This window comes from Peromyscus maniculatus, chromosome 1 (genome assembly GCF_049852395.1).
Source record: "Peromyscus maniculatus bairdii isolate BWxNUB_F1_BW_parent chromosome 1, HU_Pman_BW_mat_3.1, whole genome shotgun sequence".
Lineage (NCBI taxonomy): Eukaryota > Metazoa > Chordata > Mammalia > Rodentia > Cricetidae > Peromyscus > Peromyscus maniculatus.
This window is the reverse complement of record NC_134852.1, coordinates 140,998,585-141,013,692: the sequence shown is the minus strand read 5'-3', so window position 1 is coordinate 141,013,692 and position 15,108 is coordinate 140,998,585. Positions and strand designations below refer to the sequence as shown.

General features: G+C 43.4%; 1 protein-coding gene across 2 annotated transcripts in view; it reads right to left on the bottom strand.

The window, feature by feature from the left end:
* The window catches only part of Tacc2 (transforming acidic coiled-coil containing protein 2), a 218,500-nt gene extending 211,969 nt beyond the window's left edge, over nucleotides 1-6,531 (bottom strand). For both annotated transcript variants that reach the window (XM_076553746.1, XM_076553760.1), the window contains exon 1: nucleotides 6,396-6,531. The gene's annotated coding sequence lies outside the window, so the exon portion shown is untranslated. The remainder of the gene's footprint in view (nucleotides 1-6,395) is intronic.
* Between the last annotated feature and the right edge of the window lie 8,577 nt (nucleotides 6,532-15,108).

The window sequence follows — 15,108 nt, the reverse complement described above, 5'->3', positions numbered from 1 at the left end:
CAGATGATTGTGAGCAACCATGTGGGTGCTGGGAACTGAATGCAGGTCCTTGTATAAGAGCAACAAAATTAGAAAGTGAGAGAGTCAGGGATATTTGAACAAAAACTAGACCTTAAATATTAAAGAATTATGTGGATAAGTACACTGTGGCTATGCACATACAAAGAGGGTCTTCATCTTTTAAAAAAAGTTTAATTACATTTTGATTCATTATTGTGCATGCACATGTGTGTGGGGTGTGCATGGATGATAGCACATGTGGAGGTTGGAGGACAATTTTTTAATGTTGGCTCTCTATGGTCACCATGTGGGTTCCAGGGGTTGAACTCGGGTTGTCAATCTTGATGACAGGCATCTTTACTCACTGAACCACTTCAGTCCTTGTCTTATAAACAAATAAAGTACTAAAATATTACTGATTGAATGGTGGGTTTATTTGCTTTAGACCAATCTGTCAGTGAGGACAGGGTGGGGGGTGGTAGTGGAAAGTGGGTTAATAAATGAAATAAGGTTGATTGGGTGTGGACAGTTGTTGAAATTAGCAATGGGCACATCAGGAGGTCCCCTCCACTGTCTTTACTTCTGTATGTGTTTTAAACATCCATCATAAAACACCTTTAATCCCAGCACTCGGGAGGCAGAGCCCGGATGATTTCTGTGAGTTCCAGGCCAGCCTGGTCTACAGAGCAAGATCCAGGACAGACACCAAAACTACACAGAGAAACCCTGTCTTGAAGAAAAAAAAATTGTTTAAGACAAAAAAAAAAAATAAAAATAAAAATAAAAAGTGGGGGGGGGCACGGGCGGGGGAGGGAAAGAAATCCTCCCTCTCTCATTCCAGTTCCTCAGCTAATCCTGGCTGGGCCAAGTTACATCCTGTCAGTGGAAGGCTCCACGGTTAGCTCACCCTCCCCTGACATCAGGCAAACCGTGATGAAACCACTAAAGCAAACTAGTTTTGATTTCCTTCTTTCCTTCCTACCATTTCTTTTTTAATTTTAATTTTATTTTTGAGATAAGGTCATACTATGTAGTTTTGACTGTCCTGGAACTCGCTATGTAGACCAGGCTGACCTCCAAACTCAAAGAGATCCTCCTGTCCCTGCCTTCCAAGGCCTGAGATTAATAGCCACTACACTTGGCTTCATTTACTCACTTGCTTTCTTTTCTTTTCTTTTTTTTTTTTTTTTTTAAGATTTATTTATTTTCACTGGGTGGTGGTAGTGCATGCCTTTATTCCCAGCACTTGTGAGGCAAAGGCAGGTGGATCTCTGAGTTTGAGAATAGCCTGGTCTACAGAGCGAGTTCCAGGACAGCTAGGGCTACACAGAGAAACTGTCTCCAAACAAACAACAAACAAAAAACAATAACAAAAAAGTATTTGTTTTTGTTCTATGTATATAAATATTTTGCTGCATTATGTCTGCATACCACCTGTGTGTTTGGTGCCCTTGGAGGCCAGAAGAGGGCATTAGACTCCCTGAAACTGGAATGGCATGCAGTTATGAGCTGCCACGTGGGAGCCGGGAATCAAACCCAGGTCCTCTGGAAGAGCAGCCAATGTTCTTGACAGCTGAGCCATCTCTCCAGCCCCTACCCTCCTTTAAGACAAGGTCTCACTGTGTAGCTTTGGCTGGCTTGGAACTCACTGAGGTACAGAGATTGGCCTTAAACTTGAAAGATCCTCCTTCCTCCATTTCCTGAGTGCTTTGGTTACAGGTGTGTACCACAAAGCCTGACTTAACTCTCATTTTCCAAACTGAATTTCTCTGTTGTACTTGAGACAAGGGAACCAGGGCCTCTAGTGAACTCTAAGCCTAAATGTTGCTAGGCTTCACTCGGCCCTCCCCCCATTGATGTGGGTTTGGGAAGGGATGTCTGATCATGACCCACTGCTAGGACTTGGACCCGAGGTCTGTTCTTACCATATATGAATGCATTTCCTAAGGATAACCCTTTGGATTTCCCTCATTCTGATATCTATCAAGCTATGCTGCCAATCACTGGTTATCGTGGGCATGTATCATTCCTTCTTCAACGGCTTCTCTAAAGTTAGTATCTGTGGACCAAGCTACATCAACCTGAATCTCTTTATGCTAAATGAAAAGAAGATGCTTGCAAACATTAGAAACTCCTGGGGCAGGAAAGCAAGGAGGAGCTGGGAAAGCAGAGGTGCTCCTGACAGGGTCATTACGAATGTTCCAATAGCAATGCAAACACGTCGCCACCAGGCACTCTTCAGAGGATTGGGACACATGACAGGGATTGGGATCTTATGACAGGTCAAAATTCAAGGCGCGGTGGTTTCTCCTGTTTGCTATGAAATATGACACACGAAATCACTGTCAATCCTGCCTCACACCTCATTATCCACCTCAGCAGAAGCATATCCCAGGGAATCGTTTTCCAAATGACCAAAAGCTAATATAGAACCATGGTTTTTTGTTTTCCCAGTTTTGTTTGTTTTGTTTTTGAAACGGGGGTCTTATGGAGCGCATCTGGCCTCCAACTAACAATTCTCCTGTCTCCGCCTCCAGAGTGCTGGCACTAACTGCATGTGCCACCATGCTCAGCTAGAGCACTTTTTTTTTTTAAGTTCACAGATTCCTTTGTAAAATTATGTCCCCTCAAAATGAAAACCTTGGTTCTACTTATAAATGACCCATCTGGTTTCACACACACCTATCCCCTTTAACGCCTTTCATTCCATCTGCTTCTTCACCTACAGCCAGACTCTTGCCTCCTCAAATTCCTTCCTTTGACTCCTCTTTTTTTTTCTCTCCTTCACTTGGGCCTGATCCCTTTCAGAGCCACCACAGAAGCAAACTCCTCCTGTCCCAAAGTAGCGTTCTCAGGAGGCAAAGGCAGCAGGGATCTTTTTGAACTACTCAAGTCCTTTTTCATGCAGTTGCTGAGCGACAAGATGCAAAATGGGAAACCCAGGGCCATATTTACAGCAAAACTAGCTAAGAAGTTTTCCTCCACACAGAGCCATACATGAAGAGGGTGAGGGGAGCCAACAGGACTCTTGCCACACCTGAGAACAGAGCCCCAAATACCAAGGACAGGGGGCTGATCAGAAAGCAGCCGCTAAACCTAGGAATGCCGTGTTGCTTGTTTTTCTCCCCCCCCCCCCCCCCCCCCCCAGATACCAGAATGCATGTCCTAAGTCTTGCAGCTTGATTCTGGGAAGTATAAAGGCGGCTACTCTGGGAAAGGTCAGTCCTTGGGAGAGCCGGGATGTTTCTTTGAAGGCTGTGAACACCTAGATGCGGGTTCTTTCTGCTTTGAACTTTGTTCAGATGTACAGAGCTTGACTGCCAAACGCAGCTCTCTGTGCTGAACATAGGCTTGTGTTGCTGGCTTTAATCTCTTCATGATTCCTTGGTACCAGTTCTGGCACAGAGCTCTGCCAACACTGACTGTTCCCCGACTTGAGTGCAGAGACAATTTCCCCTTTTTAGGTCACAAACTCAGAGCCTTCACTCGTCACAGCCTCTCTCCCCTGTGTCAATTTTAAACACCCACATGAATAACACTCACGAAACACTGGCAAGTGCAGTGATCTTGACTCTCTCCTGCTACATGCAGGCATCTCACTGGATTAAAACACAGGGACTAATCCTGCTACATACAGGCATCTCACTGGATTAAAACACAGGGACTAACCTGCCTCTTCAGGCTAGGAGTATAAAAACACCTCTTCTAAGCACAGATGAATTAAGACGCCAGGGATGAGGATCTCAATAGGCTGCCAGTGACACACAAAAGATGCCAATGACAAGCTTGTCCCAGCTTTTGACTCTACTGCCATGAACCACACACTTGAACAGCCATGTTAGGAGGCTTGTTTTTGTACTGTGCTCTGAAAACTCTCATCCATCACCACTTCCACCTGCTAGTTCCCTATTCCTCCTTTTCTCATGTTCTTACTGATGGAGTAGCCTTGGGCCACACATACCCACCTCTGGATACTACTATTGGTACCAGAACTAGATTCTGGCTCAAAATGGGTCAATCAGATATTCTCTCTTTGTATATTTGATAGGGGCCCTGAAAGTCAATCAAAAGAGCCCCCTAGTAATAAGGGGTGGAGATCAGTGACTGAGAACCCTCCTCCATACTTACTGAAATTAAGGAGGGGCAGGACAAGGGACCCAGCAGAGACTAGTCTTCCCCTAAGAGCTAAAGGAAGCCCCTGCTTGTTTGGAAGCTGGTGTGGAAGGCCCATGATGTACTCACACAATAAATACTCCCTACTTCCTCTTCAGAGATCCTGCTTCTTGCATCCCAAGGGTACTGACTGACACTACACTCAAAACTCAGAAGCTGCTCATGACCCCAAACTCACACCTCATCTCAGACCCTCCCTCAGTACCTGTACAGCACTGGCCTCTTCCCTCTCAGCCTTTACAAACCTTACAAAAAAGGTGCTGCTCAGTTCTTCTTTCCACCCTCCCAGGAAAGCTGTTTCCTGAGAACTGGGACCTGGTCGCCTAGCTCCGTCTTCTCCTTGGAGAGTCCGCTAGCTCCCATGGACTTCTCACTTCCACCCTAAGTCAACTTTTTCCTCCCTCCTGGGTACCCCTACTTAATGACTGCAGTGGACTCATCTATTTAGAGGCTTAGGAGGAAAGAAGGGGAAATTTACTTCTAAATAGATGAGTCCAGTTCTATTTAAAAGACCCATTCTTTCAGTCACGTGATCTGACACCATTATGGCAACTCTCCGCCTCGTGGTGGTCCGCTTAGTGTCCACCTCATCCACCGGAACAGGAGCTCTGTGTGGGCAGAGATTATGTCAGTGTGGAATACAACCGCAGCCTGTCTAGTTGAGAGCATCAGAGGAAGGGAGCCCTTGAATGTTGCTGAGTGGAACGAAGGGATGGACGTCGGGCTACTGCTTGCGCTCTGCTCCATTTCTCTAACTTTTTCATATACAGCCAATCTCCACACTCTCCAGATGCTTGCCTCCTCGATTCCTTCCATCTCCTCCTTTCTTTTCCTCTCCTTTGCTCGGGGAAGATCCCTCCTAGAGTCATCACAGAAGCAAACTCCTTCTCCTGTCCAGCAAGTCTCGTTCTCAGGAGGCAAAGGCCGCAGGGATGTTTTTGAACTACCCAAGTCCTTTTTCATACAGCTGCTGAGCGACGAGATGCGAAATGGGAAACCCAGGGCCATATTTACAGCAAAACTAGCTAAGAAGTTTTCCTCCACACAGAGCCATACATGAAGAGGGTGAGGGGAGCCAACAGGACTCCTGCCACACCTGAGAACAGAGCCCCAAATACCAAGGACAGGGGGCTGATGGAAAGCAGCCGCTAAAACTTGGACTGCTAGTTTTTTTTTTTTTGTTTGTTTGTTTTTTGTTTTTTGTTTTTTGTGACCGGGTCTTAGGTAGCCTAGGCTGGCCTTGAACTCTGTGTATATGGAAAGAAGGATGACCTTGACCTTCTGATCCTCCTGTCTCCAGCGCTAGGATTTCGTGTGAACCACCCACTCCAGGGTTATGCAGTGTCGGGGAGGTGCTGGGGATTGAAGCAAGGGCTCTGTGGGTGCTGGGAAACACTCTTCCAGCTGAGCGCCACCCTGCCCTCTGAGCAGATGCAGACACTGATATTACATGATAGATATTACATGGTGATATAATCTGGAAAAGGAATTTCAGTCTTGTTGCCCTGTCAGTTCGGGGGACATGGTGTACACACACACACACACACACACACACACACACACACACACACACACACACACACACACACACCTGTTTGAGCAACTGAACAGGATTTTGCTTAACTCCTGATGAGTCAATTATAACTGATATCAAGTGAAACTCAGAAATGCACCCTTGTCAAGATCAGACGGCAGCTGATGGAGTTGGCAGCCACAACATCAACAAAAGGTCTGAGAAGCAACCCATGAGTGTTGATAGAAATATATTCTCAGATACCCCAAGGCCGACAGCAACATGAGTTCTAAAATAATTCACCCACTAAGAGCCTTAGGGGCCAGAGCCTTAGGGGCTCTCAAATGAGTACTCTAAACAACCACCAACACTTGGGAATACAACATGCAAAGCACAGAGCCACAGAGGCCAGGAAAAATTACTGTAGCTATCTATTGCTCCAATCGCTCATTTTATAACCAAGGTCCAGTTTAATGGGGTTGTATCCTACCCAAAGCAACCAGTTACTTTAGTAAGAAATCAGACAGCTCGTTTAGTTTAGGAGGCAATGGGGAGAGGAGGGGAAGAAGGAGGAGGAGGGGAAGAAGTACAGATCTCCTTTGATTTCACTTTATGAGGAGAAAATTGTGAAAGCTTCTAACCTTCGCAACCAAACCCGGTTAAAGGCATGCATCAAAGGAATGAAGTCGTCCTTCGGAGACTCACTTACCCAGTGTCCTCTCAGTGTGGAGAGCAGCAAGGAGGTAGGAGGCCTCTCTCCGAGGTCACATCTAAGCACTGTCCTCTGGCTGTGGTCTGCCTGCCTCAGGATCACATGGAATTGTTCTATAAATGTGCACTGGCTTAAGGTTGGGAACACTGGCTTGTGAGGCAGCGGTGTGTAAGCAATCTGACCCGGGCCAGGTGGCGGCTTTCCAGAAGGCTCTCTCAGGCCAGCAGGGAGGGTAACAAGGAGCAGGGAGCTTGCAGCCCACCTGCCAGCCGCCCGCTCTCTCTTTTACTCCAAGTTCACCTGGAATAGTTAATGTCTCTGGCCGTGGCTGCGATTGAATCCACGTGGAACAGTGCTGCGTTTGGCCTGAGACAGCTGCTGCTCTGCAAAACAGAGCAACCTTAAAAACAATTAGAATAAAAGCAACAAAATGAGAAGTGCTTCTAGTAAATTGGACAGGTCCTCATCAGCTTCAGCTGACCTTTTACATAGCAAGTTGTCCTTTCTGAAATGCCAGTCGGCTTCTGTGCAAAAAGAATGACGAACCGTTACTAGCGCACCAATTCTGAACCAGATGCCTACAATTCCATCAGTCCTTCATGGAGCAAAGGAGCAACCATATAGTGGCAAACATGAAAAGGATATGGAGAGCTCAGGGGACCAACACTGGAAATTCTCCAACACATAAGTGACAAGCGTCAAGGGCAGAGAAGTGTCTAGAGCATGCTGTCACTGGAGCAAAGGAAAGAAAAGCAGAGCTAGCCTTGATTTGCTGATGGTTCTTTTGCCTCAGCCCCCCTCGCTCAAATGCTAAGAAAAAAGTTATTAAAGAGTTTGTTAAAAACAGAAGAGGCCATCTGTTTATATGAGGCTTTTTCACGTGTGTGGACAGGGAAAGTGGGTGGCAGTCTGGTAACAGGGGCCAGCCGGGCAAATGTGGCTCTCTCTAGAGTTGGGTTGGCATCGAGGTAGACGGGACCCAACCAAACAAGATGCCTTGGCTGGCCTAGAATTCACAGATCCACCTGCCTCTGCCTCCAGCATGCTGAGATTAAAGGACCATTTTTATGTTGTTTTGTTTCATTTGAAACATGGTCTCTTGTGTCTCAGGCTGGCCTGGAACCCATTTGTAGACATGACCTTGAACTTACGATCCTCCTGCCTCTACCTTCCCAGTGATGGGATTAGAGGTGTGCACCATGATGCCTGGTTTTATATAACACGGGGGATTAAAGTGGGGGCTTCCTGCTTGATAGACAAACACTCCACCAATGTAGTCACATGCTTAACCCAGCGGACTCATTTTAATGTCAAGGTGTTTTCTGTGCTAGGGCTTTCAAGTAGAATATAATTTCCCTGTATCTTTGCACAACAGTTACAATCAATTCTCATTTCAAATGTCACCCAACATTTAAAAAAAATCCATAGCACTCAGACTTAGCAAATCATATTTCATTCTTTATTTTTTTTAGTTTCTTTTTGAAATATTGTTGTGGAATATTTGTTTAACTATGCAAAGATGTGTTGCATTTGTTTACTTATGTAAAGATTTGTTGCATTTATTTAATTATGTAAAGATATGTTGCTGTTTTACCTTGCCTGTCTAAGGCACATGATTGGTCTAATACAAAGCTGAACAGCCAATAGTGAGGGAGGAGGTATAGGCATGACTTCTGGACAGGGACAATAAGTAGGAGGAGGAATTTAGGCTTCAAAGAAAAAAGAGAGGGAGACAGAGGGGGAGAGAGAGACACCAGGGAGACTCCAGGGAGGTGCCAGGGAGATAGATGCCAGGGGCCAACCAGCCAGATAGACATGGAAGAAGCAGAAAAGCAGGACATACAGAATGAAAGGTAAAAAGCCCTGAGGCAAAACATAGATGAATAGAAACAGGTTAAATTAAGTTATAAGAGCTAGCGGGGAGCCAGGCAGTGGTGGTGCATGCCTTTAATCCCAGCACTCGGGAGGCAGAGGCAGGTGGATCTCTGTGAGTTCAAGGCCAGCCTGGTCTACAAAGCAAGCTCCAGGAAAGGCGCAAAGCTACACAGAGAAACCCTGTCTTGAAAAAAAAAGAACTAGTGAGACAAGCATAAGCCAAAGGCCGAGCTTTCATAATTAATAAGAAGTCTCTGTGTCATTATTTGGGAGCTGGCTGGCAGAACAGAGAAAGAGCTTGGCTACATTTGGTGTCCAATGGGAGGCCTGAATTTCCACATTGGGCCTGAGAAAGCTGAAAAAAGAAAAAAAGGAAAAACAAAACAAACAAACAAACAAATGGATACTGCTCCATTAAGAGGCGCTGCTGTGGCCGGGCGGTGGTGGTGCACGCCTTTAATCCCAGCACTTGGGAGGCAGAGCCAGGCGGATCTCTGTGAGTTCAAGGCCAGTTTGGGCTACCAAGTGAGTTCCAGGAAAGGCGCAAAGCTACACAGAGAGACCCTGTCTCGAAAAACAAAACAAACAAACAAACAAATGGATACTGCTCCATTCAGAGGCGCTGCTGTGCAGCACAGCACCCGAGCAGCCGGCAGGCTAAGTAGAAACATTAAGCTAAGAAAAAAGCTTGCCCCAGTGCGGGCACCAACTTCCTAGAGCTGGAGCATTAAATGCAGCTCCCAGTTAAATGCAGCTCTCAGCCAGGCCCTCCGGCTTAAGGCTCAACTCTCATGGACCTGAGGAGGAAGTGGAGTCAACTTCCAGAGCCAACCCGTGGAGGGCCTAGCTGCCGCCTAACAGTTTCAGGTTTGGCTCATGTGGTCAGAGAATGATGCAGGTACACAGTAAAAGAGGTCCAGCTTGGGAAAAAAAAAACTGTAAACAGGTTACAACATGTGCAGGTGCTTAAGAAAGAAAAGAAAATGGGTATAGACAGTCATAGGAAGAAATAAATATTCTAAAAATAATTAAGTAAAGTCTTTAAAGAAAGAATAAAGTAATATAAAAAGAATGAGCCATGTAAAGTTGGGAAATACACAGGGAGCCTGAATCCTGTATAGTGCTTTGTTGACTTTGAATTTTTTGAATGCTGATGAGCGAGCAACAGCTGTTGAGTCACACTGGATTTTAAAAGGAATTGCTGAATTAAAACCAGCCTAGATACTTTAGGGATGTCTTAACTTTAAAATGGAATTCAGGAAGTGTATTGCATTAGAGAGGGTATCCCTTTTTTCCCCCACAGGAAATGAAAGGCCGTGGATTCCTTCAAAATTAATAGAGACCAGATTTGATTGGGGGAGACCCCTGAAAATCTTGGCTACAGATGTAAAGAAATAAACCTAGAAAAACTACAAGACAGGTGACATATATGCTGGTTTCTTGACATGGGAACAGCTCTGAGGCTGGATGAGACATGAAAAATCTTGTTGGTTACTCGTGGTTTATTGTTACATGCCATCCTTTTATACAGCATGGATAGAGGTTTAGTTATACAGTCCAAAACAAACTTATAAAGTTGAAAGATGTCTTTTACCTGCTTAAACATAAAACAAAAAAAATCATCTTTGACTGGCTTGTGTACAATGCACAGTCCATACTTGTGTTACTGCAGATATGTATGTTATCTTTGAAAGTTTATGTCTTTTCAGAGCGAAGGGACCAGACAACAATGAAAATGAGTGGCCAAGGTGATCCAGCTTTTCAGAGTGCCTCTGTTGCAGTTTCCTCAGAGTTCTGCATTCAGAACAGCTTCAAGGCTGCTGGCTGAGATGGTTCAGCCTCACGGACTATTCCAGTCAGGACTTCAGATAAGCCTTTCACTTTCCCATTACACAGAGATTAGATAGTAAACGATACAGCTAGCTCTCCCGGGACTTGACCATTATCCCAATTTTCTCAGGGTCCCCTAAAAGATGTCAGTGGCCCCAAATAGAAATCAGTCTAGAAAACACAATGCCCATATTCCCAACAGGTGGTTGGGTGGTTTTGGTCATTTGATGGATTATGGATGTTTGTCATCATTTAGTGGGTATATAGGAATATAGGATAAAAGGACAACCATTCATCTCAAATATTTTATATTGGTCTGAAGTTTTCTATAGTGACACAAATTTAAGGTTATTTTTGTTATACCACATATATGTTTATACTCTTGTTTAAGGTATTGTACCTATGCAGCTTATTTTAAAATGTAATATAAAGTTCTAGCCCTTGAAACTATTATTCCAACATAGTTAGGATAATTTAAGAAATCCAAGTTAGTAGCTAGTCATCTATAACAATCAAATGTATAGTCACGTTAGGTATTTTTTTCAAGGTTAAACAGATATATTTTAGATAGATAGGTGATCTTCAAATGCTTCAGAGACCTACAGAATATGGAATTTAAGATATTTAATAACCTAAGGTTTTTCATGACAGTGAAACATGTCTACTCCTGGAAACATCTGTAGGTGAAGTTTTTCTGTGTCCCGACAGTCACTCCCAAATAACCACAAGAGACTTAATATTAATTATAAATGCTCAGCTGATAGCTTAGGCTTGTTTCTAGCTAGTTTTTAAAACTTAAATCAACCCATTTCTATTAATCTATGTGCTGCCCCAAGGCTCATTTACCTCATCTATGGACTTTCCATGCTGCTTCTTTCATGTCTGTCTTGTGACTCCTCAGACTCCATCCTTCTTCCCAGCATTCTCTCTGCCCCTAAAATCCTGCCTAGCTATTGGCCAGTCAGTTCTTTATTAACCAATGAAGTAATGCATATTTACAGTGTACAGAAAGATTATTCCACAGCAATCACCAATCTACTTCATAAGAGGATGATGGACACTGACGAACTTCCATAAGGAGTTCACTTTCATTGTGGCAAAGCTTGCTATTTGGGCAAGAAACTTCCTTGCCTCGACTGCTGACAGTTTACTATATAAGCAAGAAACAAAGGAAAAAGCCTACTGAACTTTGCCAAGACAAGGTGGGATAGGCCTTCAAAATTTCTGCTTCACAGAAAAGTCTTCCAGATACACTAAGCATGTAGGCTGAAGATGGATGCCCTAATGTTGCAGAGGAAACTTGAGTGACTGTCCAGGCAGTTAGATTTCTTTGTCATTTCTATAGTTTTGGAAGTTGCTTGCTCTGTAGTTCCTGTTTACTCCGGGAATATTATATCCTTGGATCCCCGGTAAAGCTGAAGATGAGATAGCTATAGTTACAGTGTCCCTTGTTATCAAATTCAGAAAAGAAACTTATATAAGAGATATAAACTTTATGGGGTTGAGAAACATAAAAGCTTGGATTGTTTACCTAGGAAAATGTTTTGAGGTCTGAAAAGATAATTTTGGGTTGATAATAAAAATGAGGATAGAAAGTAAATTAGGTACACAAATGGACTTACCAAAATAGGATCGATAATGGAGCATTTTTTTCTGAATTTGTCAAATGCAAATGGACTGGATATTGCAAATGTACTTCTTACTTGACAATTGTTCTTATTTTATATAATCTTACTATGTTAAAGCTAAAACCTTTCTTTTTATTTAGACAAAAGGGGAAATGTTGCAGGATAGTTGTTTAACTGTGCAAAGATGTGTTGCATTTGTTTAACTATGTAAAGATGTGTTGCATTTGTTTTTGTTGCAGAATATGTATTTAACTATGTAAATATGTGTTGCATTTGTTTAGTTATATAAGCATGTGTTGCTGTTTTACCTTACCTGCCTAAGGCACCTGATTGGTCTAATAAAAATCTGAATGGCTAATAGTGACAGAGGAGGAGGGAGAGTATATAGGTGGGACTTCTGGGCAGGGAGAGTAAGTAAGAAGAGGAATTTAGGCTCAGGAGAAGAAAGAAAAAGAAAATGCCAACTACAGAAGATAGTCTTATACAGTATGTCAAACTGGCCTGAAACTTACTGTGCACTCCAGGCTGGCCTTCAGGTGATCCTTCTGCCTCAGCATTTTCAATGCTGGGTTTACAGGTGTGAGCATGCTTGGCTTTCTCTTGCTAATTATCTGCCTTATTTTCCAGAGCTTAAAGTATACTTGGAATATGTGTCTAGTGAATATTGTTTGAAAAGCTATTTCAAGAAGCTTTTTAAAGAATAGTTCCTTTAAATTCTTTGGGGTTCATTATTCTTGTTATTGTGTGCCTCTGTGTGAGAAAGAGTGTGAGGTAGAATAAGATAGGAAAGACCAATTATAAGTACTGATTTACTGATTAATTTAGTGAAATCACTGCTTGCACTGCTTATTGTCAAACATAACTTCACCTTGTTACCTGGAACAGAACAACCTGGACAAGGCCCAAAGGAATTAAAAATTCCCAGCCCCAAGATGCCCATTGCCCTTAGCAACTGGACAGTAAAAGCTTACACCCGCTACCTGTAACATATGTCTTGGGGAAACAAAAGACCCCAAGTTAACTGCCACATATGCTTCTGGAGAAAGCCCTGCTCACTTGCTTACTTCGCCTTGTGGTTTTAGAGTATAAAATGGGAATGTAACTGGACTTGGGACCGGAGACCTTCAGGAGCTAGCCTGATTCCAGTCCATCTGTGAATAAACACATCCCTTTTTCACTGTCATGAGCGCTGGAAGTCCATATTCCAGAGAGATTCCCACAAGTGTGCATGTGTGATGTGTATGTGTGAGTGTGGAAATCAGAGGACAACTCTGCAGAGGTGACTCTCCTTTACATGGGTTCCAGAGACTGAACTCAGGTCACTAATCTTGTGTATCGAGCACCTTTATTGGCTGAGCCATATTGCTGGCCCCTCCTTTACATTTTTTTTTATTGAACTATCCTAAATTTTTCTTATTTAACAAAGCTTCATGTTTATTTTGCTTTCTGATTTTGCTTGTGCCCTTATTCTCTCACAATGACTCTTTGGTGATAAGGAAAGCACACATGATCCTGTCACATACTGCATTAACACACATGGCACCACTGTAGGGGTGGCTGGTGTGCCTTTTTATTTTAGTTAATCTCACAAAGTCTTTAGGTCTCATAGAACAAACCTCTTGAGCTTGGCCTGGGAATATACCATATGAAGATTTTTGGTGCTTTTCTGACCTTCTTGCTATAAAGTTAAATAATCCTACTTCTAGGAGTTCACTACCTAGTTTTGCTAGAGGCTTGCTGTGGAACAATCTTTTTGTATACTGTGAATATGTATTATTCTCATTGGTTAATAAAGAGCTGACTGGTCAAGAGCTAGGCAGGAAAAGGTTAGGTGGGACATGTGGACAAAAAGAGAGCACAGGGTAGAAGAGGGTGGATTCACCAGCCAGATGAGGAGAGAAGCAAGATGAACATGCTGGGCTGAATAAAGGTACCACCACATGGTAGAGCGTAAATTTAAAAAAAATGCATTAATTTAAGTTGAAAGAGCTAGTTAGTAACAAGCCTAAGCTATTGGCTGAACATTTATAATTATTAATAAGTCTCTGTATGGTTATTGGGGAGCCGGTGGTCCTAATGAAAAAACTCCACCTATAGAGGCTATATTGTGGGAAATTCTATGAAGGTATGTCAAACATCACTATTCTGGATACCTTGAGCACTGTCCCCGGAAGAGGCTTCCTTCAGAGTATTCTATATCCAGTCAATTCATCAACCAATTGAAGGGATAAAATAAAGACTTTTTTTCATTTATTTATTTGACCTTTTTGAGATGGGGTCTCTATTACATAGCTCTAGCTGTCCTGGAATTTGCTATATAGACCAGGCTGGCTCTGACTCTCAGAGAGTGCTGGAATTGAAGATTTGCACCACCACATCTCCCATAAAAAGGCATTTTTCTTGACTCTTAAAACTTTGTCAACTGGGCGGTGGTGGCACACACCTTTAATCCCAGGAGGCAGAACCAGGCAAATCTCTGTGAGTTCGAGTCCAGCCTGGTCTACAAAGTGAGATCCAAGACAGGCTCCAAAGCTACACAGAGAAACCCTGTCTCAGAAAAACAAAACAAACAAAAACAAAAAACAAAAAACAAGCTGGGCGGTGGTGGCCCACGCCTTTAATCCCAGCCCTCAGGAGGCAGAGCCAGGCGGATCTCTGTGGGTTCGAGGCCAGCCTGGGCTACCAAGTGAGTTCCAGGAAAGGCGCAAAGCTACACAGAGAAACCCTGTCTCGAAAAACAAATCAAAAAACAAAACAAACAAACAAACAAAAAAAACTTTGAAAGTTGGGAGTGGTGACACAAATCTGCAATTTCAGCCCTTGGGGAAACTGAGGCAGAAGAGCTGCAGAATTCAAGGTGAACCCAGGTTATACATCCTGACCTTGCCTCAATCCCACTCCAAACACATCTATACATACACACACCATCACCACTTCCACCATCCAACATGGCCTTCTTTGTATCCCTTCTAAAAAAAAAAAAAAATTAAAAGTACCCTAGGGAAGCCAGGGAATTAATCAAACACAGAACCCGAAGGGAGTAACCTTCACAGAGGACGCTGGTAAAGGGAGGCCCAATGGAGACAGCTGTGCAGCAAGACTGGAGTGACATCCAAATGGAGGTGAGCAGGCCCCTGGGATGCAGATCTCCAAAACACAAATACGGGTTTCAGAGGAAGAGGGAAATGGGTGGAGGGCTTGGAAAAAGCTTGACACTGTTGATTTAAACAGTGCACTAAAAGCAATCAGCAACTGTAGAAGAAAACAAAATCGCAAGAAAATATAATCATTGAATAGAGTGATCCACTTTCTCCACACAAAACCAAACAACAACAAAAACCAACACTCACAGGAACCCAACCAGAACAACATTCTTC